At 44.3% G+C, this 24,752-nt stretch overlaps 1 protein-coding gene across 2 annotated transcripts in view; it reads left to right on the top strand.

Moving 5' to 3' along the window:
* TTC7A (tetratricopeptide repeat domain 7A) overlaps window positions 1-24,752 on the top strand; it is a 202,106-nt gene that overhangs the window by 173,049 nt on the left and 4,305 nt on the right. Inside the window, exons 20-22 of one of the 2 annotated variants that reach the window (XR_011679309.1) lie at window positions 17,109-17,229; window positions 18,571-18,652; window positions 22,750-22,883. The gene's annotated coding sequence lies outside the window, so the exon portion shown is untranslated. The remainder of the gene's footprint in view (window positions 1-17,108; window positions 17,230-18,570; window positions 18,653-22,749; window positions 22,884-24,752) is intronic. The other variant, XR_011679310.1, reaches the window with a different exon arrangement.

Here is a 24,752-nt window from a genome sequence, read left to right on the forward strand (position 1 = left end):
GAGAGCCAAGTTGCATTTCAATGATACTCTTGAAAGGTCATTAAGAATAATTTAATAAATTTTAATAATTTATTATATATTTTATCTAATTTTTAATAATTGATTCATACCTCCACTTCTTTCTGCACCAGAATGTTCAGATACATATAATATATTCCTGCTTCATGTGAGGTCCAGATATTTACTAGTTCCAGATATTTAGCAGTTCCATAAACTTCCCAAGGGAAGAAATGAGAAGGATTGCTGCTTCCCATATGCTCTCTTCCATGACAGTCTCAGGCAATCAGATTTTTGTGGAGTCACCAAAGCACCAGAGTTTACTTTGTCTTTAACCACATCCCTCAGGAAATGTCACATCCCAGTCAGACGTGCCTGAACCAGTCTTTGCAACAAAGGGAAAATAACCTCCTGCTCTTTAAAGACTGGTGTTAGAGAAAACAGACTTGGGCAACACTGGCTTATTGTGTTGCCATTAGCAGCCACGAGAGCATTGAAGGGAGCTGTGGCTGTCAGGCCAGTTCCCTGTGCTGTGCTGTCTCCAAAACAAAGAGCAACATCTCACAGCCAAAACATCCCCGCAGATCCACCAGCTGAAGGGCAAGATTCAAGGGCTTTCTCAGTGCTCCAACTTAAGCAGGTCATTGCCCTGAGTGGCAGAGCTGCAACTTCCAGGTCTGATCCCATTTAGAACTGATGTAGCTGCTGTGGTCATCTGGCTAATGGAGGAGGAGAAGCAGGTAGGCAGAACAACTGAATTTTATACAGCAAAAGTGGCAAGTATTGGATCATGGCCTAAAAAAACAGAAGAGCAATAAAAACTGTAAAACAGGAGATGTTTTCCTTGCTGAGGAGCTCTCACAGAGGCAAAGCCCAGCTTCACCAGCTTTTCTGACAGAAACATGTAAAAACCTCAGTCTGTGAGAGTAAGAGCAGATGCCAAGCAGCCTCCTGACTGCAAAGACCTCTCTGAACCTCAGTTCTGTCCCTGCCCTGCAGCAGAGACCTCAGTCCAGCCAGAGAGCACAGGACCCTGACCCCTCCATGGTGTGCTTAGGGCAGATGCCAGTCCTGTGCCTGTCAGACAGCACGGTCCTCAAAGCAAGCACTTCATTACATTATGCATGACAAGTCAAACATCTTTATTTATAATGCAGTTGTTTATGATATTGTAATTATGTCTGGAAAGCAGGATGAATGAATCAGCAATAATTATCCCTGTATTTTGTTGTCCAGGGAGAGGGGCTGACAGTGGCAGTCCGGGTTTGCAGTGCTGGGTGCTGTTTCAAAAGGATGGGAGTTAAGGATACAGTGATTTTCTGGTCACTGGAGGTTAGAGGTGATTTTGTGTCCAGTGTAAATGGCATTGTCTGGCAGAGACAATTAGCAAATGAAGCGCTGCCTCACCAGAGGCTTTGCAGCCTCTGAGTCTCTTCTTCCAGCCTGACAACAAACAGAAATTTGAGATGGTATCTCGGGTTTCCAAAACAGGAAGCTGCTAAATCCAGCAAGAGAGCAATTCATTTCCCACTTATAATGATGCTGCTTTTAAATCCCCTTTGAGGATACTGAAGTGTTTTCCGAAGGGTAGCAAGGGAGGCATTTCATCCCCATTTTTCACCAGATGAAAGACCAGCTCTGCCAGGAGTGGAGCCGACAGAGGGGTGTTTTTCTGTGCAGAACTGGTTGCTTCACTGTGACTCAGGCTCTGTTCCTTTCTGCAGTCTGCCTCCCACCCCTGACTGCCATACCCGAGTCACAGTATGGCACAGCCCTCCTTCAAACCCCTTTTCTTTCAAGGTCTCTTCTGTGGAGGAGGAGTTAATGGAAGTTTCCACTCACTTGTTATATTAATGCACTATAAATGACTTCTATAAATCATCAGAGTGGCCCACCTCAGGCACAGGTTGGTGCAATTACAAGGTACAGAAATGTACCTTAGACACCAGGTTCCTCTGGACAAGTGGTCCAGCCCTGGCCTTGGAGTAGTGCTGTGCTAAGGGGATGAGTTATCACAGCCAAACCTTTTCTCTTTTTTTTTTATTTTCTCTGTTCTCCCATCATCCCCTCTTGGGTACTTGCAAAGTCCTTTCTGTTCAGCTGGCTAACAGAGAAGTAATAAGTTGAAACAAATTAAAATTATTTCAAGCTACATTCCGAAGAAAAACTTCAGAGATTTTCAACTAAATAAAGAGCTTTAAAAAGCTTCCAATTAAACAAAATATTGTTCTGACAGGACTCCTCAAGCAGTATCTTCAGTAATTGAGATTTATATGACCAGAAGTTTTGAGAGAATTGCCAGAAGGGAGAGCATTTTGAAACAAAACTTCAAGATGTTTAATCCTGAAACAATCGACACAGAACATTTAAGTTTTTCTTTTTGTCTTCCAGCCAAGAACTATTCATCAAAGTTATCTCAAGTTCTATATGTGGATTCAGTTTTCTGGAACTTTGCTTTTCAGCCAATGCCATGCTTGCAAGAGTTTAGAAGTGTTTTCCAGTTCCACTTTTTATTCTCCTGCGTGTCTAACGCTGGAGTTCCTGGTGCGAAAATGTTCTCAAGTGCTTCTGCACAACATTACCAAACACTGCATCCACAGTCCAGCAAGCACAGGTGGTTTCCTGGAGAACAGTACCAACTGCTGAGTAAACAGCAGCATGTGCTGCTCTGCACACCTGTGCACACAAGCTGGGATTGGCCCCACTGAAATAAGCAGAGACCAGTCCCAAGCAGTTTTGGAAAACACACCTCTGCAGTGCCAGTGACGGTGATTAAAATCTGCAGCTGGTTTTTTCTGGGTAGAAATTGGTTCTTAAATAGTCTGGATCCTGTTACCAAAACAAGTGCACATTTACATGTAGCAAAGCACAGCCAAGGTCTGTGGCTGCAGCCCCAGCAGCTGCCCTGTGCTGCAGCACTGGCAGTGAGGCTCAGCACCTCACACGGGCTGAGCACAAACTGCAGCTGGAATTTCATATAAAGACATTTCCATGCACACCTGCTTCCATCTCACCTCTCTCTTGGTCACTACCCACTGCTCAGCAGCAGCCTGCTCTAGAAGTGTTCTGCTGTGTGTGATCCCCAGGAATTTTCCATGGGATGTCTACATCTGTAGGATTCTCTGACACAAAGTTCTGTGCAGAATATGACCTTTCCACAAAGGACATGCTCAGGGTCTCGTACTAGTTGGCCACAGACACCCCTGGGATCTGTAGCTCACAGCCTGAAGACTGGGGACTTAGAACTTTTCTCTGAGATTCTATTAGAGCTTCTTAATTAAAAGACCTCTTTGGGGACCTGAATTGAATTGGAAACCATGGTGATCACTTAGGTCAATCACGCACAGAGATGATTGCATTTGGGAGAGCAAGGTGGAAGATGGGAATGTGTGCATGTTGAAGAGCTTTAAGGAAGAAAAAAGAAACCCCCAAACATTTGTAAAAATTAGAAAGAATAATTTGCAATAAAATAGTTAGAGGATTTGTCATATAGGGCTCACCATTCACTGCTGATTTAGAGACAGCTGTCTGTCCTACTGCATTGAAAAGTGTCTTCAACTTTTATCTCTCTGAACATTTGATCAATGGATTCGACAGTCTGTCCATTTTCTCAAACCTCTGTATGCACAGTTTCATTCATGTTAATAACTGTACCAGGAAAACCAAAATGCTGAGAGCTGTGCTTCCATCATCCTACATGAGAAAAACATGTTACCAACCTACTGCAAAACCAGAAGTTTTCATCCTCATCCAGTGGGTCCTGTAACTTCAATATGCAAAATGTGTAAAAATGCCCAATATCCAGCAAGTGCTTTTGTTCAAGAGTTGAATTTGACCGTTACAGTTAGAAAACACTCATTTGTAATCAGATCATGTTAGTAAGATTATCAGTTATGTCAGTTAAAACATAACCAAAACAAAGTTATGTTTTGTTTCAACTTACAAATCATTGTATTCTAGCTCTAGGACAATGAAGTTGCTTTCAAAATCAGAGCAGTTTTGGTTTCACTAGAAAGAACTGTTTTAAAATTCACTGGCTTTTCCTACAGAAAAGGACAACTTACCTCTCATTGACTTCAGCATTACTTTCTCCCTTTGCTCCTAGAGTAGAAAAATCTAAATAGTTACAAGAGATGTTCCTCTTGTAAGTCTCCACCAAAAATATGTAACCTTGCTTCACTTGTCTTTGCAAATTATTGTGTTTAGATGAGGACCTTTTATAGACTTGGCACTTCAGTTGTTCAGCCCTTGTGTGAAATGCTTTGTATTGCTCTTGAGAAATCTTACAGCCCCAATACACAGGGGTAACCTCCTGTAAGCTCCAGCAATAAATGAGATTGTTCATGTAATTCCTGGGAGACTAAAGGCTTTTGATCCATAATATATCTTGCATTAGCAGTTCCTTACAAGCTGCTTCCTTTTCTAAGGTGGACATGGAACACCAGAGCACAGAGGCTGCAGGAGTTTGGATCTTCCTCTCCATCCCATCGATTCTTCCCCCCACCACCTTCCAGGGCTCCTCCTTACTTTGCAGGCAGCATCTGCAGCTCCTTCCACATCCACTCCCCTTCCCCTGCCAGCAACCATTCCATACTGAATCGACCATGTGCAGAGGGTAAAGCAGTAGCTGCTGATGGGCAGAAGCACATTTGTTTTTTTAATTTTTTTTTACTCATTTCTTTCTCCACAGTTACCCAACTGCAAGACTCAGATGTGCTGCCAGCTGGAGCATACATGGCTTTGGGACCAACCTGCAGCCCACCCCAATGCCTTTGCAGTCATTTCCAGGGCTTCCAACCTGTAAGGAGGCTGGAGTTTCAGTCAGGTTAATATTGCTTGCCAGCTCATTTCAGAATGCCATGACTTGTGTGATAGGTGTAATTATTCCAAGTAGCCTTGTGCTGGAGCTTTCCCCTGAAGGCCAAAGTTTTATTCTATTTGTATTATATACAAATATCACCTGGAAGCTCTCAGTGGAAGTGAGGAATCTTTGTTCTCTACTGACTTAGCCTGCAGGGTTATAATTATAGCTGTACAAGATACAAGGATGATGCAGCAGGCACACAATGCCAGGCCTTCTCACAGCAAAGGCAGAAGCAGCTTTGTGCCACAGAGGCAGGATCAAACCCCAAACCACAACAGGATTTAAGGAATAATAGATCTGCTCCAACACACAACAGCATCCCCACCTGCTTTCATTTCCATAGTTTGTCCCTGAAATAAGACTACAGACTTAAAACCCACTGAACCAAATTTTTCCATTGCCTTAATTCTGTAGTCCCATATGTCTGTGCCGTCAGAAACACGATGGCAAGTGAGTCACCCTGATAGGCATCTGCAACAGCTTCTCCTCACTTACCTGGCAACTCTACCACTGTAGAAGATGGGCCACAGAATGACTCAGCAGTCAGGTTACCAAGGTCACTTGAATTTTCTAGTGACTAATCGTTGGCTTCTTTTGTCACAAAAATACTACGTAAAGCCTCAGCGAAGCTTTGGCACTGAAAATATCTCCAGGTGCAGCTCTCTGCACACCCAGCTTCCTGCAGCCAAGCACTTCTGTGTGGGTTACTCTGCACCCAGCCTGCTGCTCCTGAGACATCCTGGTTTTGCTGCTTGAGAAATTACTAGATTGCCATGTTCCTGCTAGCTGCCTTCCTGACAGAAACATGTGCATGTTGAGCATTGTTTTTCTAACTGAAGCAGACCTTTTGCCAAACAGTTAGTCTGATATTTTCCTCCATCTCCATTTGCTGTTGGAAAAATATTTTCCACAGCAGAACGTTGGCCAGTGAGCCCGGTGGACAAATCCTGATAAAGGCTATTCAGAGAAGCCTTCCGCTCGCAATTAATGTTTGCCCATGGAAACCAAAGCCTTGCTATTATTTTCCTTTTCCTCCTCTGAGGGAGTTTAGCCCTGTATTGCCTAGTTTTGCTTTCAAAAGTCTTTGAACAGGGATGTGTATGAACACATCCATACTCTTCTGTGCTTGGACACAGGAGTGCAGAATGAGACTCACTTTTTGTTTTCAATACAATTAGTATGTTTATAGGAAACTTTTATGCTGCATGTCAATTTTCAAATCTGAAGCATGTTTTCAGACAACACAGAGATACTATTTCAAAATAAAGCAAGGGCATTAATGAACACAGTACCAGGAAATCCACAAAGGTTAAGTGACTTTGTACAGAGCAACTCATTCTCCTAATGAGTTTGCTGCAGACAATGCTCTCTGCAAGCAGTTACTGCATATGTATCTTTAATTTGTGTGTTTATATAATTCATGGTAGTGCAAAATAAATTTCTATGTAAAGTGTCCTAATAGATCGAGTGAGGCCATAATATTCTTCCAGAGCTTGTTCATTACAATATGCCCTGGCACAGAGTCCAGAGGGAGAGGAAGCCATTAAACATTAAGCAAAACAATTGCTGTCATCCTCCAGAGGGACTGGCTTTGTAAATGCTTATGTTAATGCTGTACAAAAGAGCTGAGTATTCTGGTAAAATTAGAGTGGCAAAAGAAGGCAAGCACCTTGTCCTGAATTTTGTGAGATTTCGTTGGATAGCTAATGATATTTGGATCTTTGTCCTAGGAGAGCAGAGCTCATCCTCTCCTAGCCACGGACTGGGCACTCCTCAGAGTTAATTGTTACCAGCAAACAGAAAAGATGAGACAAAAAAAACCCTGACGTTTCCAGTGTTTTCTATCCTCAAAGCTGAAACTCTCCCCTGTGTGTGTTTTCAATTTAACTAAAATAGATTGCTGTGTGTAAACAGCCACTCTATCTGCATCATTCATATTTGATGGACTAGTCAGTACAACAGATACTTTTATCCATCCTGTAAGTGATGAGAAACCAGACACTTCAGTGTCCTGTGCTCCTCTCAGTTGACATGAGTGGCAGCAGCTGTTATTCGAGGCTCCCTAACATGTAACGTTTGATGTAGAGACAGGAAAATTGGAGATATATTAAGTGGAATTGGATATAACAAAAGTAACTTCCATGATCAACCCTCCCAGGAGAGCATGCAGAAAACTCTGGCCATGTTTGTTACCAGCAACCCAGACACTGGTGGTGTTGGGCTTCAGAGGCTGTGTAATAATAGTATTCTTAGCAGGTTAACGAGTTACTTGCAGGAAAGGTAGGGCATGATTTCAAGATGCCTTGAAATTGGCAGCAAAGTGTGAAGGTGCTCCAGAGCACCACTGCCAGGACTGTAAAGCACACACCAAGTAGATGAACTTGTGTTTTAAATTATGTTCTGCACATACAACTTTACACACCTGTAAGAACCATGTAAGCAGACTTTTAAATCCATTGGAAACCAAGAGGAAATATTGCCATCTCCTTCTGCTTGGGAGACATGAGGGTAGGTGGTTGACAAGGGAACAAATGTAGCAAACCAGAAGCAGCACAAAAAGGAGGGCAATCCTTCTCTGAGCAGATATGTGAAGGCAGGAACTCCTGGCCCAGCTCACACAAGTGTGTGTTGGTGGCAGCAGTGAAATACCAGAAATTCCATTTTAAAATGAAACCAAGCTTCTTTCAGTGAGGGTGGTGAAGCACAAGAATGGGTTCCCCTGGGGGGCTGTGGGCCATACACCCTTGGGAACAGACAACCTGCTCTGGTTGGAGAAGGGGGTAGGACTAGGTGGTTTCCAGACATAAAATCTACCATGCTGTGATTCTGTGAAAGGAAAGCTTGCCAAGCAAGGCCATGGGCAGAAAATTATGGTGATGGTATCTGGCAACAGCTTTTGGAGGAACCATGTGGATATACCAAAAGAAAAGACTTCCTTTTCCTTTGTTCCAGCTGGCACGCCCACGCCTGCTGCAATCCACACCTCCTGTGCCAGCCCAGGGGGAGAGAGGAGATGAAAAGGCAATCCCATGGCCAGGGTTTCAGAGTCTCAGACCTGGAAAGAGCAGATGAGAGGAAAACCTTTCACCTGCTTTAGGACATACTCCAGGGAAGCTCACTAGACCTCTTGCCAGCTGGCATTTTAGAGACCCACCCTGCAGACTGAGGGGTTAAAATCTCCTGAGCTTAAGTGCAATTGCTCCATTTGTGGCCTCACTGGAGAGGGCAGCTGCAGCCCAGCTTTTGAATCTCTGCTCAAAAGCAAGAGCCAGTGAAAGGAAATGGGAACTTCTGTCTTCTCTGGAAAGGAGCTGGAGAAAGTTTGTGCGAAGGTCATTTTAATATTAAGCCAAAGGTCCAAGAAGCACCAGACAAACAGCTCTTTTTTCCCAAATAAAGAGTTAGTAACTGCATGGATATACAATTTTCTCCTCTCGGTTTAGCCAGGCTGGCCCTTCCTTATTCCTGAGGGAGCACAGTCATTTCTTGGGCATGTTTTTATATTTGCAGCTGAGAGACAGGAACGGGAGATGGCATGTGCCCACTTGTGGCTTTATGGCACAGGGCAGAGCTGCAGGGCACAGGCTGGCCATGAGGGATGGGGCTCATGCACAGCCAGGCTCTGAGGGGTTCTGCAGGCAGGCTCTGACAGCCTCTGAGAGCCTCTGAGCCAGCGTGGTAACGTGCCTGCAGCGAAGGTGGGAAGATCACTTCTCTCTGTTACTAAGAATATAGTCAGGGAAACATTACCCTGCAAATTGCTTTAATATGCATCACACTGCCACATATACTTTATGACTCTATTTGCACCCTGGGTGTCAGCTCAGCTCATGCCCACTGCTGCTGCTGCCAAGCTCCTGCAGCTCCTTGCTTTTCCCTCGCATGCACTGGAGAAACAGGCAGAGCACAGCACAACAAGGCTTTCCATGAGGCTTCTGCTGAAAGGCAGGGATGGGGCTCACTTCCTACCCCACAGCTCTGCTTGGATCCACCAACAGCAGGCCAAAAAGCAGAGAAAATTATTCAGGGGGCATGAGGAAAAACTGAGTGACTCAAAGCTGTGGGCAGGTGGAGAATGCAGAAGCAGGTTCAATTTCAGATGCACTCAGCCCAAGTTTGCAACACAATCCATGAGATGTGAGCAGCAGAGACCCACCTTGGAGCAGTTCCCCTTTGCTGATGAAGTGACTCACTGGCTGAGGGGAACAAGGCAATGGGGGTGACAGACACACTACTGAGGGGACCTGTAGCTACAAGGGCCACATGCACAGCATGCACAGGAGCAGAGAGAGAGAGAGAGAAGTGAAAGGCTCTGGCTCCTCCCCATCATTTGGTGGATGAAAGGTTGGACGTGACCTGGCAATGTGCACTGGTACTCCAGAAAGCCAGTTGTATTTTGGGCTGCATCAAACTCAGTGTGGGCAGCAGGACAAGAGAGGGGATTCTGCCCCTCTGCTCTGCTCTGGTGAGAGCTCACCTGGAGTGCCTGGAACCCCCAACACAAAAAAGATGTTGACCCAGCAGAACAAGTCCAGAGAAGGGCCACAAAGGTGCTCAGAGGGCTGGAGCACCTCTCCTGTGAAAACAGGCTGAGACAGCTGGGGTTGTTGAGTCTGGAGAAGGCTGCAGGGAGACCTTACAGCACCTTCCAGGGTCCAAGAGAGCTGGGGGGACACTCTTTGCAAGGGCATGGAGTAACAGGACAAAGGGAATGGCTTTAGACTGAAGGAGAGGTAGGGTTAGATTAGATTAGATATAAGGAAGAAGGTTATTTACAACGAGGGTGGTAAAAGGCTGGACAGGTTGCCCAGAGAGGCTGTGGATGCCCCATCCCTGGAACCATTCAAGGTCAGGCTGAAGGGACTTTAATCAACCTGATCCAGTTGAAGATGTCCCTGCTCCCTGCAGGAGGGGTTGGACTAGAAGACTTTTAAAGGTCCCTATCAACCCAAATTATTCTGTGATTTTATGATCTCCATGTGCAAAAGTCTGCCATAAGTAAAGGCACAGGGAAAAGGAGCTGTCCTTTCTCTGTACCTTGTCACCTCAGATGAGAAGTACAGCTGTTTATTCTGCTGTGCACTGCAGCTGGCTGCAGGAGGGGGAACACAAAGTAGATCCTTACAATTTAATGCTGTTCCCAGGCTAATAAAGATGAACATTCCTTTTGGGGCTGTGGACAAAGGCAAGATGCTGCTATGCCTCTCACCTATGAGTACCTAGAGCCCTAAAATTTGAACATTTGGGAATTTGTATATATTTCTTATCTTAAACTATTGCTTAGCAACAGACTTTAGCCAAGGGCATGTTTGTGCAACTGTGAGGCATATCCCTAGCTGCTAAGTGCAAAGCAATAAACACACCTTTCCAGATTATCTCTGCTGGGATCACAAATGTAGCAGACGATCAAACCGAGCAGAAGGGAATCTGCTGTGTAGGCTCTCAGCACCTTTGCAATGCTGATAAAGTGATCTGGCCCTGGGTGAATCAAAGCCTTTTCACTGCAGGAAAGGTGTCTTTGCATACCAAGTAGGTTGCAGATGGAGGAGCACCCAGCAGGGCTCGGTGTGATGCAGTTCTGTGGCTGCTCCTCCCACGTGGAGAGGAGTGATGTGTTTATCTGGGGAGCCTTAGGTGTTCCCCTGACACACTGCTGCATGTGCACACACTGATCAACAGCCCTGTTTTGGAAAAAAACCCCACACAGTCTTATACATGATTTTAGATACCATCTTGGTATCTATCAGCCCACTATTTTATCAAGCACTTAATAGAGCAAAGCTTAACCCCAGTATTGTACCTCAGACTGGGTTGCACCTGACAGTCCAAGGTTTTACTCCCCATTATCTCACAGAGGAATGATTTCCCTTCCCATCACCAGGCTGTACTTCGCCACCGTGAGCCACAGTGCAGTGTAACACACATCTGTTTGATAACTGGGCCTGGAAATAGATGTGAGCACACGGGCCCTTCTCTCCTCCTTGCACCCCTGAGTGCCAGCAGCTGGTGGCTGCTTTGCAGAAGGGTCCCCTGGAGAGCTCACAGCAGCTTTCTGCACCTAAAGGAGCTTTTCCTTGGCTGTCAGAGAGAAGACTTTCACTTCATGTCTGGACTCTGGGGAGAGGAATGCCTTTCCTGCTCAGTGCAGGGCTGGGATGCGCTGAGAGTAAAGGGGGCGTAGCAGCTGTGAAAAACCCGGCACTGGTGGGAGGAGGCCGCTGCCCCTCCTCTCGCTCGCTCTGTGGAGTCGGGGGTGCCCCTGCAGCTCATCCAAGGCAGCAATGCACACTGAGCTCTGCTCCCTGCCCTCCTGCCTGCCCTGCCTGCCCTGCTCCCCGTGCCCAGCATCACAGAGTGCTGTGCCCACTAAAGGGGCAGCTTGGCAAGCAGAGGCTGCGTGCAGGCTCTGCCCCAGCTGCACAGTAACTGCTGAACTGCGTGTTATGGTGTTATAAGAGCTCACATTGTCTCTCGGAGGGCTTGGGGAGGCAGAAGGCAACCTTACATGATCCTTGTCTCTGTTATTCACAGTCCATAACGCCAGCATTAAGGCAAAGGCCAGGCACACTGATGCTCCAGCTGCTGCGGGGCTCCCTCCTTCCAAAGGCACAATAAAACTCTCAATTGCCCACACAGAGATACAGCAAAGGAAGAAAAGACCTTCAGACTGAAGCAAATATGAGGCCCTTAACAGTGCTGAGCAGACAGCAGGTTAAGGAAGTCCCTGTGGACAGACGTGTTGTAAAGAGTATCAAGCAGTGTAATCTCAGTGCTGACTTAAAACTGAGCAGTACACCAGACTTGTGGCAGCTTTTGAGGTTTTAAACCAGGTTTTAACAATACATTTGAAACCCTTCATAAGTCATAAGCATTTGGAACAAAAGCTGCAGTCAGATCCACATCATCTTAAGACAAGCTCACATTAATGGCCACACTGGCAAGAAGGAAATTGGTGCTCAGTGCTGGGATGTGCTGGACACCTACATCTCACACTGGAGTCAAGACTTGTGCACCCTCCAGCTTCAATTTCTCACCAGTTCAAAGAGGAAGTGGAGGAACACAGGGAAAAAAAGAGGAGAAAGAACAGGAGCCCCTATTTGCTCACTCACTGTACCCTGTGGCTCAGAAAAGCAGATTCAGTCAAGTTCCCAAAACTTTCCCTCTGTGCTGCTCAGTCTGTCAAGTCCAAGTACATCCCTGCTGGGGGCCATCAAGAAGGAGAGGTAGCCCTGTACCAGCAGCATCAAGCCACTTTTGTCAGGGCTCCATGAGCAGCAGGAGCACAGGGGATTAAAATCTTTTCTGAAATTCTGACGACAAGAGGAAACACAGCTCTCCCATTATCCTCCTGCAGATAAATATTTGAAAGCAGCCATAAAGAAAACTCATCCATGCATCCCCTGCTGCCTGCCCAGCAGCCACGTCCGTACAATGGGAGCCACCTTCAGACAAACAGCCACACAAGGAGTTCATTGTACCAAGCTCACAGGCATCAATCTCCATCAATTCCTACTCAACACCATTTTAGAGAGGTATCTGTTTATTTTAAACCCATCAGAGGATGTATTTTCCCTACACAGTGGGAATACCAGTATCACAGAGCATGAGGGCTGTTTGGAGAGGGAACAGCAGAACCACCTCACCCACTCGAAGGGGAACCCCTGGGTTACAGTAGCAGAAAACATAATTGGTGGCAACAAAGCTGCAGATCAGGTTGCAGGTTTGAGTTATCCATCGGTCTTTTCCTTCCACTCAGGGAAGGAGAGGGCGGTGTAACTGCTTCTCACAGACACTCATTAAATCAGGCACGGCAGATCCCTTCACATGGAGGTAACCTGAGAGCAAAGGCCAGCCCTTCACCTGGCACAAGTCAAGAGCTCTCTTCAGCTGACAATAGCTGAAGTGTTGGTGGCAACACTCAAGCACTTCACTTATTGACTTCTCCACCCTGGGGCAAGCAGGTTGGAGGGGGGGGGCTTCAGAACTGGGATCTTGGGATCTTTCCTAGAAAACAAAGGCCAAGGACACTTATCAGGAAGGACAGCAGCTCCCTGGGCCATGGAATGTGCCACCAAGCAGCAGCAGGGCTGTTGCTGACTCTGTAGTGGTAACACCCTGCTGACCAAGGGGCCACACTGAATTAACAGTGCTGCAAACAGGGAAAGGATCAGGCTGTCTGCAGCATCCTCACCTAATTTCCTATTCTGGACTAGCGTTTCTGAATGCTTCTTGAAAGATCTCCCAGGTTCTCCATGCACTAGAAGAGCAAAAGATCTCCCAGGCAGATGTGTCCTGACAGCAGCTGGCAGGTCTGGCAGCAAAGCAAGTCAAGAAACCTTTGCACTTCCTGACACTGAGGAGTGGCATACAGTTTGTAGGCATAATCAGACTGTTCTACATACACTTTGTCCCAGCCATTTACATGGAGCACAAAGGCATCTGTTACTTACAGGGACTGACACAAAAGTACTCTTGGGCTGTGTCCCTGCTACAAGTGCTCACACACAGCACATGGCTGCCTAAGCTGTCCTCTTCTTTTGGGAGCAAGTTTCTCCCAGCCTCCACAAGAGAAATGACCTTTAGAATTATGCAAATTTCAAGACAGTCTAAAGTCTGATTCAGGGTTGGATTCACCCTGAACCAGGTGCTGTAAAGCCACAAGGATCTTTCTCTCAGTGTTTACAGCCTAAGCAGATAATGCCTGGGCTTGCTAACAGAGAATGGGAATGCAATTTGTCCACAGATCAGCACAGGGCACAGGGGGCTGAAATACAAGTTGCATTTCTTGAACCCCAAGGCAGAACTGGAGGCAAGCTGGGCAGCACACAGACCCCAGCAGCAAGTCCCTTCCCTTGCCCCTTGAGGAACACCACACTGTGGAAGTGGGAAGCAGGGCACAGGCAGAAGTGGTTGATTCGTGCTCAACCACACTACAGCCGGAGTCTGAGATGGCTCCCACGTGCTAAGTGCAGCAAGCCACGCTATTTTATCTCATAGCCTGAGCTGGTTACTCATTACCAGAGCCAATTACATCACTACAAATACTTCACAGGATGTAAAGGCATCCTTCATCCCAGGGACAAGAACAGATACCAGTCTCACCTCATGCTGGGGGAACTCTGCTCAGGAACTCCTCTGGAGCCTTCCTGTAGCAAGAAATAGCAGGAGATATGAAAGCTTTCTGATGTGCCACAATGAAAGCCATTTATGGTGCTTGATAAGGGTGGCTCTCCCACGCCTGTATTTCTTCACTTGGCCTTGCTCTCTTTCGAGGCAGGTCCCACCCATCTGCCCCACCTTCCTTCTCCTGTGTCTTTCCATATGGAAAAGCAATGACACACAGCAGTATTTTTCCTTTGGGTGTACCAGGGGAACCCATCTCCTCTCCTGGCTTGGAGGAAAGCTTCACACCAGCCAAGAGAAACTCCACAGGGAGGAAGATTTAGGACAGCTGTGAGAGACAAATGAAATGAGGGGGAGGTGTTTCTGTGTTGCTGTAACGTGTTCACAGAGGTTCCCTGTGCAGGGTGACAACTCCTGGCCTAAGGAAACACCTACGGAGACACCTAAGGAAGCACCACCCTCTGGATGGTGGCCTGAGCACATGGCAGACCTCAGCATCTGCTCTTCTCTTTTTTTCCATCTCACCCAGAGTGCCAGGGTGACCCTTTTCACTGCTGCTAGGGAAACTGTGCCACCAGAGAAGGATGGGAAGCATCAGCTGAAACAAGCAGGGATTTTCCCTCTCTCAGCAGCTGGACCTTTCTGGCCCAGTACCTGAGCAGGGCACAGGTGCTGCTAACACCGCTCAGCACATGAGGCAGTCACACATGGGCCACCAAAGCCACCTTGCAGATTCCACTGCCAAATTAAGAGCAGAATATTTTACTGTCTTTTAAAAGCAGTTCAGTGTTTCCTGAGTGAGTCTGAGCCATGGCACTGTGTAGAAAGCTTTTCCTGCCTGAGGATCACCAGGAACCACATAAATAAAACACCTTCAGGAAGGTCCTTGCTTGCTTTTCTTGTCATTGGCAAACACATACCCTGTCTCACCCACCCCTCTCTGTTAATACAAAGTTTTCCAAGACTTTGCTCAGCTTCCCATAGAGGACAACTACACTGATGTGCCATTTTGTAATTTCAAAAGCTTATTCTACTGTTTTCCTTGACCATGTCCAACTTCACTTGGAGTCTTAGGACCCAGTTATTTATTTCACTCACCTGAGCAGAAATCTAAAACTGCACCTACACCGGGAACATGGCACACTGCATCAGCTTATGAACAAAACATTCTGCATTTTTAGGACTACTTCAAGAAAACTATTAAAAACAAAAAGCAAACCAACAAACAAAAGCTAATCAAATAAATGTAAACTTTACGTCTGTGAAGTGCTCAGTTTTTCAGGTTTAGGAGAGAAGATTCTTACACCTTGCAAGTCTGACCTCTAATTGGAAACAACTGTATGGATTAGAAGGCATTTCTCAACTATTTAAAACCAGTGCATGGAAATAAAGGCCATTCCTGATTTAAAATGGCTGAACTGGTTTTTCTCTTGCCCACATGCATGAAACCAGTTTCAAAAGGAAACCATCTGGAAGAGTTCAGTTCAGTACATAAAGTTTCAGAAAGCTGCAAGCAATAGTAAGCGCCAGAGAAAGCGCAAAAATAGCATTAAAAACACTTTAGCAACCTTAACCAGCACAGAAAGCACTGCTCCCACCAGAGCCCTTGGCTCCAACAGACACATAACACACACGCAGGGCTCTCAGAACACAACTATTCCCACTGAAGTCAAAACTTTAAATTATACATAGGTTGAAGTACAATCCTAAAATCAGGCCAGAAAATAAAATATGCAGCGTTTTCACCTTCTTCTATTGCCATCAATAAGTACCTTACCTTAAGTTCAGAGCCTTCTTTTCTGATTAACATTTACCTAATTGTAGTTTCTTACAATTTCTTTTCAGGTTTATTTCTACTTGTTCTGCCAGAGGGCTGTTCAGGTTTTTTAGAAAAATTATTCAATTGCCTTTCCTCCCACACCCCTGAATATTTTTTTCTTCCTCTGAGTTGCATGGTCTACAACTCCCTCTAACTCCCTCTTCATTTGCAGTTCCTCTGAGCCCCCTCTGGGGTTCCCCCAGGTGGGAAATCGTGTCTGGAGAGAGGTGGCATTGCCCTCCTCCTTTGTATTCCCCATGCTGTATTGCAAGCTGATGAAGATGACATGTTCCCAACCAGCCTGCAAGAGTTCATGCTGCTTGGGAAACCACCTCATGGGTGCACAGCACCTGGGCCCTCTTGTTGCCCACACAAATACCAAGAAACCAAGAAACACCACATATAGATGGGGATAATGAGGGTCAACTTCTAGGGCTGTTAGAAAAGGACTTCCTTTAAGAATGTTGTGTTGCAAAAGGGTCTGAGAGATCAAAATAAGAGCCCAGCCTCTCTTGTGCCATGTCTAGATCCATGACTAATGCCTTGAGTAGCCATTGTCATTGTGACCTCCAAAGCAGCCACCAGAGGCCAGAGGTCATTGTCTCTGCTGATGTGAAGGGAAGTCAAAACAACAAAAAGATGAAATTACTTGTCCATGGTCTCCACAGCTCTTCAGTCCCCACCGAGTGCACTGCTGAGCCACACTGCCTCCAACAAACAGCAAGTCCAGTAAAACTTGTGCAGGAAGATCTCTGGATTTTGCTCATTGACAAGCACACACAATCCTGTTTTCAGTTCACCGACTCGCGTTCTTAGAGGGAAGCGTGGGCACCAACCTCTGCAAAAGGCTCAGTGTGAGACACAGGCTGAGAGTGAACTCATTTTAAAAAGCAAGCAGCCCTTTGTTACCTCCCTAGGGGAACTAGTGACCAGGCCATGGTGTGCTGTGTGCCAATGGGACCCAAGCCACTCCCTGAACATGAGCCAGTGTGGGATTCCCTGGCTCTTGGCTAAGTCACTGCACCCAAACTCTTATTTCAATTACTTACCTTTTTAACCTTACTTTCTTTTACTTTTTCCTCACTCCTGGCACTCGGTGGGTTGGGAATTTAATTATTTGGCATTACAGGGATCTCCAAGCTGTATCTGAGGTTTGCCACAGCATCCATACCATCCAAAGTATCAGGGCTGACATGTTAATGAGTCTCTGATAAAGTCCAGGACTGATCAGCAGGCAGCAGCAATTTAAACAAATTCCAGACTAAATTTTATCTTTCAACAAAGAAATATTTTTTCTCCCCACAGGATCTGCAACCAGTGAACCACTGAAGAGCTGCGCTGGTGCAGAGGGAGCTTGCAGTGGAATTCAATGTGAAATAATCATAAACCATCTAATTGGTATTATTCAAGCTGAAAAGTAATGCAAGTAAGCAAGCACAAACAAATTACACTGGATTTCTTTTTAAACTTTTTGGCTCTAAACACACAAAGTTTTACATATAACACGATATAGGCATCTAAGGATTTTTCATGTTATTTTGAATTTTATAGATTGTAAAATAGGATGTAATTGGAATAGGACATTGAAATAAGATAATTATCTCCTGCTGCTTCAGAAATAAGGAATAAAAAGAGCTGTGTATATATTTTCTTCTCCAAAGAAGAACTAAATGTACTGTGATGATTCTTGTTTCTGGAGAAAGAATCATTGGGTTGTGATTTGCAGTTTTCTAAATACATTCCTCAAAGGAAGGACTATTCAGAGGTGTGGATGGAGTACAGCACATGCTAATTGGTCCCAGGGCTACCTTGAGCATCCAGACACTGGTGATAATTCAAGTCACAGCTGGAAATGAAGTCTTGGTTGTGCTCATCCTTGGCCAAACTGAAAATGGTCTCATCCTCGTTCATGTTTCCTTCTCACAGCTGGCTAAGTAGACTAAGCCCGTAGTCACTGAGACCTGGATATACATCCAGATCCATCTCTGGATGTACATCCCTGTGGTCGTCATGTTACTCAAGTTGTTAGTTCAGATACTTCACAAAGAAGGAGTTGAAAGTAGAGGAAATAGAGATCTTTTTTCTCCAAATCCAGGCAGACAAGAGTGACAGATTACAGGACTCACAAGTAACAACCAGGTCACATACTATTCCACCATTCTGTTGAGGGATTCTTCATCCACTAAAAGCAGTAAATACTTTCCTGGCAGACAGAAATTTCAAGATGCCGTGATACTCATAAACCTAAGTCAGGAAAAATCTTCACACAAGGAGCAGGGGTTAATGCCCTCTTGACCTTTGCACTTTACGAAGAGTGTCGATGGCCTTTTTGCCTCTCATATGTTTGAATTTTATCACTTCCCCAGCACTCTAGTTCTGTGTCTTTCCCAATGCAGTGATAGACCTGGAGGATGAGTGATTGTTTCTTCTGACTAATACAGCATCAGCATAAAAACCAACCCAGTGTTCTCAGACACATTTTAGAAAGCTATTATCTCCACTTTGGAGGAGGCAAAGCTGTTAAGCAATATGCTCACCTTTATGCATTTTGCCCAGAGGAAGAACACACCCATTACTCAAACTGATGAGCACATGTCCTGCCTTCTGTATTCTGGTGTCAGCTGACCTTGGCAAATTGTAGGGACATTTCCTCACACGTGATTTTGCTTTTTTCTGTTTTGGTTTTTTTTAAATCTCTCACCACCATAATTGTTTACTTGAAGTGTTAGGTCTTAATTACAGTAAACATTTTTCCATTTCTGTACAGACAGGAAATGCACTGGAATAGAACTGGATGGTTTAAGTTCATCATCTGTTCATCTCTTGATAGAGATCAATATAGATTAGAGGTAAGTCTCTTTATCCATATTCATTTTCAAAACCCAAAATTACATGCAACAGATTTATAATTAAGCAGAAGTGATGATGTTTTTGTACAGCTTACTTAAATGGATTTGCCATGATGCATTAGAGTAGAAGCTGTAAAACCCCACCAGATGTTGTACTACCCCCCCGCCCCCAGTCTGTGTTGCAATTTGCGTGAGAGTCCTACATTGTAAATAAAACTTGAGGTCAAGGTAAATAAAACCTGAGGATCTGTTCTAAAACCATGCTGACTACCCAAGTAAGATGTCTTCATTTAGAGAGGGGATGAACAACCCCAGCTAGGAGTAAAACCTGAGTTAAACTCAGGGACTTGTGCACCTGAACAGCACGGCAGCCTTGTGTTCCTAAGCTTGCTGAACAAAGTTTTTCTGTAGCAGCTGCCTCGTAGCCCAGACATTTACATTTCTGCCAGGAATAAAACCAGCTGAATCACAACACTATGAGGCCAATTTTACAAGTGAGCTGCAGCAGGGGTCCTGCCCCTGGTGTTGCTGTGCCCTATCAATGCCAGCCCTCCCAGGAGGAGCACACAGCCCCTTCACTGTCCAGGGCACAGTCAGCTTAGGCAAAACTTGGCACCTCTGCACATCAGCAAAGTGATTGCAAGATTTGCTTCCTGCATTGATAGATTTGAAGCAGGGATTGGAACTCACACTGATTTGTGGAAATACTTGGTTAAAAGTAGGATTCAGCCTGAGACACAAAAATGACAGATTACATAAAAGTGAATACAAAGCACCTGAGACTCAAAGAGATAAAAGAGTACCTCTGAGTCAAAGACTGGTACCAGCATGGCTGGCAAGCATTTCACCCTCTTCACCCAGCGAGGTCACGAGAGGACACTGGGCCCATGACTCTCATCTCCCAGCTGGCAGAGCTGAGCAGAGCTGAGCCTTGCAGGTGAGATCTTGTCCTCCCGCACGCAGGGCGGGTTTCACCGCCGGCTTTGGTGGAGCCAGCCTTTCACAATGCTCCACACTCCACTCACAGTGAAGTCACTGGGGTTATTCATGTGGCAGAGTTACTAGGTGCCCTCACTCACGTTATGCAAAAGGATGGGCTTGAGCAAGGAGCTATTAAAATCAACATTACACAACAGCTTCCATGGGGAGCTCCTTTTCGCCAATTGTTAGCCATGGTGATGAAGCTGTGGTGGGTGACTCACAGACCTTGCATTGCCCATCAACAACAGAAGACTTCCAGTGTTAGATAAATGCCTTTAAAGTTTATTCTTTGCCATATGTAGCTCACAGTATTTTGAGCACCAGTAGTTGTGGTGTGAATCATCTTGATGCACTCAAACTTTGTTGCTGCTTTGATTTTTTAAACAAACATCATGCATAATAGCACTTGGAAAGCACAAGATCACCCCAATCAAGCAATGAAGAATGAGCAGTGATGCTGATGAGAAACACTACACAGTGGTTTCTAGCAGCCTGGCTTTACAGTGTGCCACACATTCTGCAAGTTGTTGGTGCAGCTCATACAATGAACACATAACTGAGGAAAAACATTCTGCAGCGTATATGCCAAATTATCAGTTCCTAGAGTAAAAGGAGACAGTTATTTCTCAGTTCAGGGGTCTTTCCCATTTTCAAAGAGCTCTTTAAAAAACTGTCTTAATTTTTGAGTCCTCCATACTATTTATATATTTATTTATATATATATATTTCTATTTTCATTGATGCAAGCACTTTTAAGGAAAGCAACGCACAAGGAAGAAACTTCTTATGAATACTTGTTTCAAAGCAAGTGAGTATTTTGAAGAAACACCAGGAAAAAAAATGCTTAAAAACACCATTAGCACTTGTAGGCAGCTATTTTTTTTTAAACCCTGCCCTTTAGTCTCTTGGATTGATTAATGGAACATTTCTTGTTGTGAATAACTCATTGCCATGGAACAGGATTCCAATCACAGTTGATTATAAATAACACTCATTTTAACTGATGCAGATAATTGTGTCAATGTCACAGCAAATACATTATCAAACATTACATATGGATGCTGTAATATAAACAAGAAGTTGAGAACTTCATTATCTTCCAGTGCATCACTACTAACTAATTCCTGAATTTTTCATCATTGTTTAGACTGCATCAGATTTCAAAGAATAATTTGCTGCTTATAAACAGTAGATGTAACTCTTTTCTTAGGTACAATTAGCAACAAAAAGGAGAAAGATTTCCTTATGCTCAGGGCATTGGAAGAGAAAATGTCTTCCCTGAAATGCCATAATAGGCCGTACTTTGCTCCTAACAGGCAAAGAAGGGAGGGAAAAGAACTAACAGAAGAGTGCTAAATAAGCTTCTTTTTTAATATAGAATGAAAGGAAAATGCAGCTGCTGACAGCGCTGCAGGCAACAACCCTTTGCCTCAGTTTCCCCTGCCTGGTGTGAATGCCTGGCAGGGATATAACCCCTTTTTATGCTACTTTCTTGCTTTTCTCTCTCCAGGGAGTCACACTCACATTTTGTGAGTTAACACAGTCCCAGACTAAGGCAGCACATCCTGGTACCTTCTTTTCCAGTCCTCACAGCAAACACTGCCTGGCATCTTTTTTTTTTTTTACCATGGTCCTCCTGCCTTTGTTTGCTGGACAGCTCGAGCTGCTGCAGGGCTCAGCCAGGGATTTCTGCTCCTTTCACTAGAGCTTTTTAACCAGTGGGCTTTAGGTGTGCAAATGAGAGCTACGCTTTCCAGAGCAGAGCTGCAAACAGAGATTTCATACTCTGATCCCCCTCTTCATTCACAGAAATAACTGCAAGGTTTAAAATAAATGTAGACTCATCCTATTGAGCTAAAGTGCTTTGGTATATATAACAAGATTCTGGCCTCACTTTTTTCTTTTTTTTTTTTTTTTTTTTTTTTGTCAGTGACACATTATAGGCTTATTTCTGATTAGATTAGACTTGATAGACACTGGTATAAAATTCTCATGTTATTTTAGTATCTCCTGTCATATCAGGGTTAGAGGAGAACTAACAAGGAACATTATTTAGGGAAGTTCCTCTTAATATGAAACTGAAGTCCTATCCATATCACTTGTTTGTAGACATTGACAGCAAACTACACCATAACTCAAGCTTCCCTCTACATATTCTTACCTCATTCTAAGCCCAAACTTGAAATTGTTGCAATCAAAGCAATCAAAAGCAATCCAGAAAAGGCATTCCTAACTATACTTGGAAGCTGATCTCTGCCATTAAGAAAATACATAGCAACTCTGAAGAGGAAAAGTGCACTAAAATAGCCTTAGCGTATTATGCAATACATTTACTTTGTATTTAAATGTTTCTTTCTAATGGCTATGCTATTTTTTTTACTGGGAAATGAGCTGAAGCCTACATTTTTGAACAGATAATTCAATCCTCAAGCCCATTCCAAACCAAACCCAAATAATAATTTTATAGACACAGAAGATATAGGTAATGCTAGGCAGCTATTACAGTCATGTCTGCTTTTCCAGAAGTTTCAGTAATTAGTCCCATCTTGAATGAAAACATACATTTTGTTGAATAAGAGCAGACTTTTGAATACTCATCTGAAAAAAAACCCAACAACTTCCACCAACCAATTCAGAATTACAATCTTCCATAAAAGGATTTTATATTTGTCTCCAGAAAAAACCCACAACTTGGTCTTTAACAGCTGGGGTCCATCCTGAGCCTGTTCATAACCATTAGGTAGGGCAATGTATATTTATTTATTCTCCCTGCTCCCCTCCCTTATTTTTTGATTGTCAGGTTTAGTCAGGCATAAAAATGAAGCTTTTGTGCCATCACAATGTCTCATGATTTTTCATGTAGCACTTAATTTTGTTTGTCTGCAGAAAATGATTGTTAAGTTAGGGTTTGCTCAGATAACAGGACATTTCACTCAGCCATCACATTTTGACATTTGATAAGTAATTAACTAAAGGAAAGAACAGCTGTTAAGAAAATGCTTAGTGACAGCATGTAGATGATTTAAGGCCAATTCAAGAACCACATAAGTCCCATTTAAATATAAAATGTCATGAGATGCACAGTAAAAAATCTGCATGATGTCTTTCCTTTGCAGTCTAACAAAGAATTAGCCTTCATCGTCCTGAATAAATGAATGTGCCATCAAATACTCCTGTCATCTAGGATGGGAAGCTTAGAATCCTGTATTCTAAAGATCAACCTTATGACAAATAGTAAACACAAAATACAGTAAGTAATTATAAAAGAAGGAAGCTTACTGGATTTCTTTCTTAAACTTCAGCAGCATTTTCCCTAAGTTTTGTGCCCTGATTTTTGTTGTGTTGGTCAGCAAGAATAAAAGATAAGATAGATCAAAGTTGGCATGTTTGAAAGAAAAGTGGGTAGGATGCCAAGTATAATCCTATGGACAAGACAGAGAAGAGGGAAAAAGAATGAGCAACAAGGGAAAAGCATGACAGAGGTTGCAGATGACTAAAGAAAGCAGGTTTATGAATGAAAAGAATTCTGAAAAGTCAGCTGTCCAAAGCAGACCACAGTTTTGGCAGATCTCACATCCACCATTACCATTACTTGCACGGCATATAAACCACACAGATTACTGATTCATCATTCATTTAATGACTACCTATAAAAGCAGATTATTAGTTGTCATAATAGAGATAGGAAACAGAGAATTTTGCTTGTCTAAAGATACCTTCTTGAGGCTCTCCTTACCTGGACCTTAGCCACGACACTTAGAATGATATTAATAGATTTCTCTTGGCTCTTGAAGCATTTTGACCTTGGATGGCTGTGGAAGTAGGTAGGGTACATGCCAGCCTACAAGCTAGTGAGCATCTGTTGCATCCTGCCATTACAAATACTGCTTCATTGATGGGATTCCAGGACAAGGGTTCAATTGCTGCTGGTTAGTAATAGCTGTTATATGTGCTTCAAAAGAGGAGTAAGAAAGAAGGTACAAGCACCTTAACACCACACCCAATAGCCACCAATTGCAACCAGCTTGCAGCAGCCTCCCAGAGAAGTGGCAAGGCTTGCCATGGTTCTCTAACACTCACAGAGACGTTTCTATATACATCTGGCATATTCAAATATACTGGTCCCCTGAGGGAGATAGGAACAAATCCTTTTAGAGGATGTTTTTACATCACATGGGAATGGTTTGTAAATTATACGTCTTCTCCTTCATCAAAGAAAAGGCCAAATGGTCAGGCAAGGTCAAGGGGGAGATTACTTTCGGCTGTTGGGACAAGGAAGAGTAAGGTTTCCTGCTAAACTCAAGTTTCTGGTGTGCTGGGGAAAGCAAGCAGCAGAGCTACTGAGGGAAGACAGCCATGGACATAATCCACAGGCCACGATGCCACTCAAGAGGTGAAACAAACACTGCAGCGAGCAAGCACTGCACAAACAAGTTTCAGAGGCTTGCAGAAGGGGCTGGAGTGCTTGAGGCAGGAGCCTGACAAGCATGACAGTCATAGCTGAATGTCCAAGCTCCAGGCTGTCCCTGCTGCGTGGTGGCAGCCTGAGCCCCTGGGGCAGCACCCATCTGACCCTCAGCAGCAGCTGCAGGGCTGGCCTGGGTCTACACGGCAGCTCCAGAGACCTGGTGATGCCTTCAGCGATGAGCAGGAGGGAAGGGGAAAAGCATAATCAGAGACCCATGGTCCTTCTCACTGAGATAAACCCAAGAGTGCTGAGACTTTCTTGAGTAAGAGCTAATAGAAGATTGGGCACTTAATGTTTAAGTCCAACAAATTTGACTTGGGGATGATTAAGTAAAGGTGATTGGTGAGAAAGGTCCTTTCAGACACAGGACCCCAGAAAGAAATCCCAGGAGCCCTTAATCCTGAGTAACAGACCCTTGGGATCATGACTGTTAAAAGACTGTTTTGGAGGGAGGGGTTAATTAAAAGAATATTGGAAATGTTGAAGTGACAAAGAAAAATTCTTACATGTGGAGCAGCTGACATTTAGTAATAGACCTGAGATTGCTAATAGCACAGAGCTTTCTCCTAACAGTTAATACCAGGATAAGGAAAACATCTGGAAAGTAGGACTTGTGTATATTCTGCTATGTTTATAGTTCAGAGTTAATAT

The sequence above is a fragment of the Agelaius tricolor genome, unplaced genomic scaffold (assembly GCF_023055355.1).
Source record: "Agelaius tricolor isolate 1412-34295 unplaced genomic scaffold, bAgeTri1.0.p SCAF_1, whole genome shotgun sequence".
NCBI lineage: Eukaryota > Metazoa > Chordata > Aves > Passeriformes > Icteridae > Agelaius > Agelaius tricolor.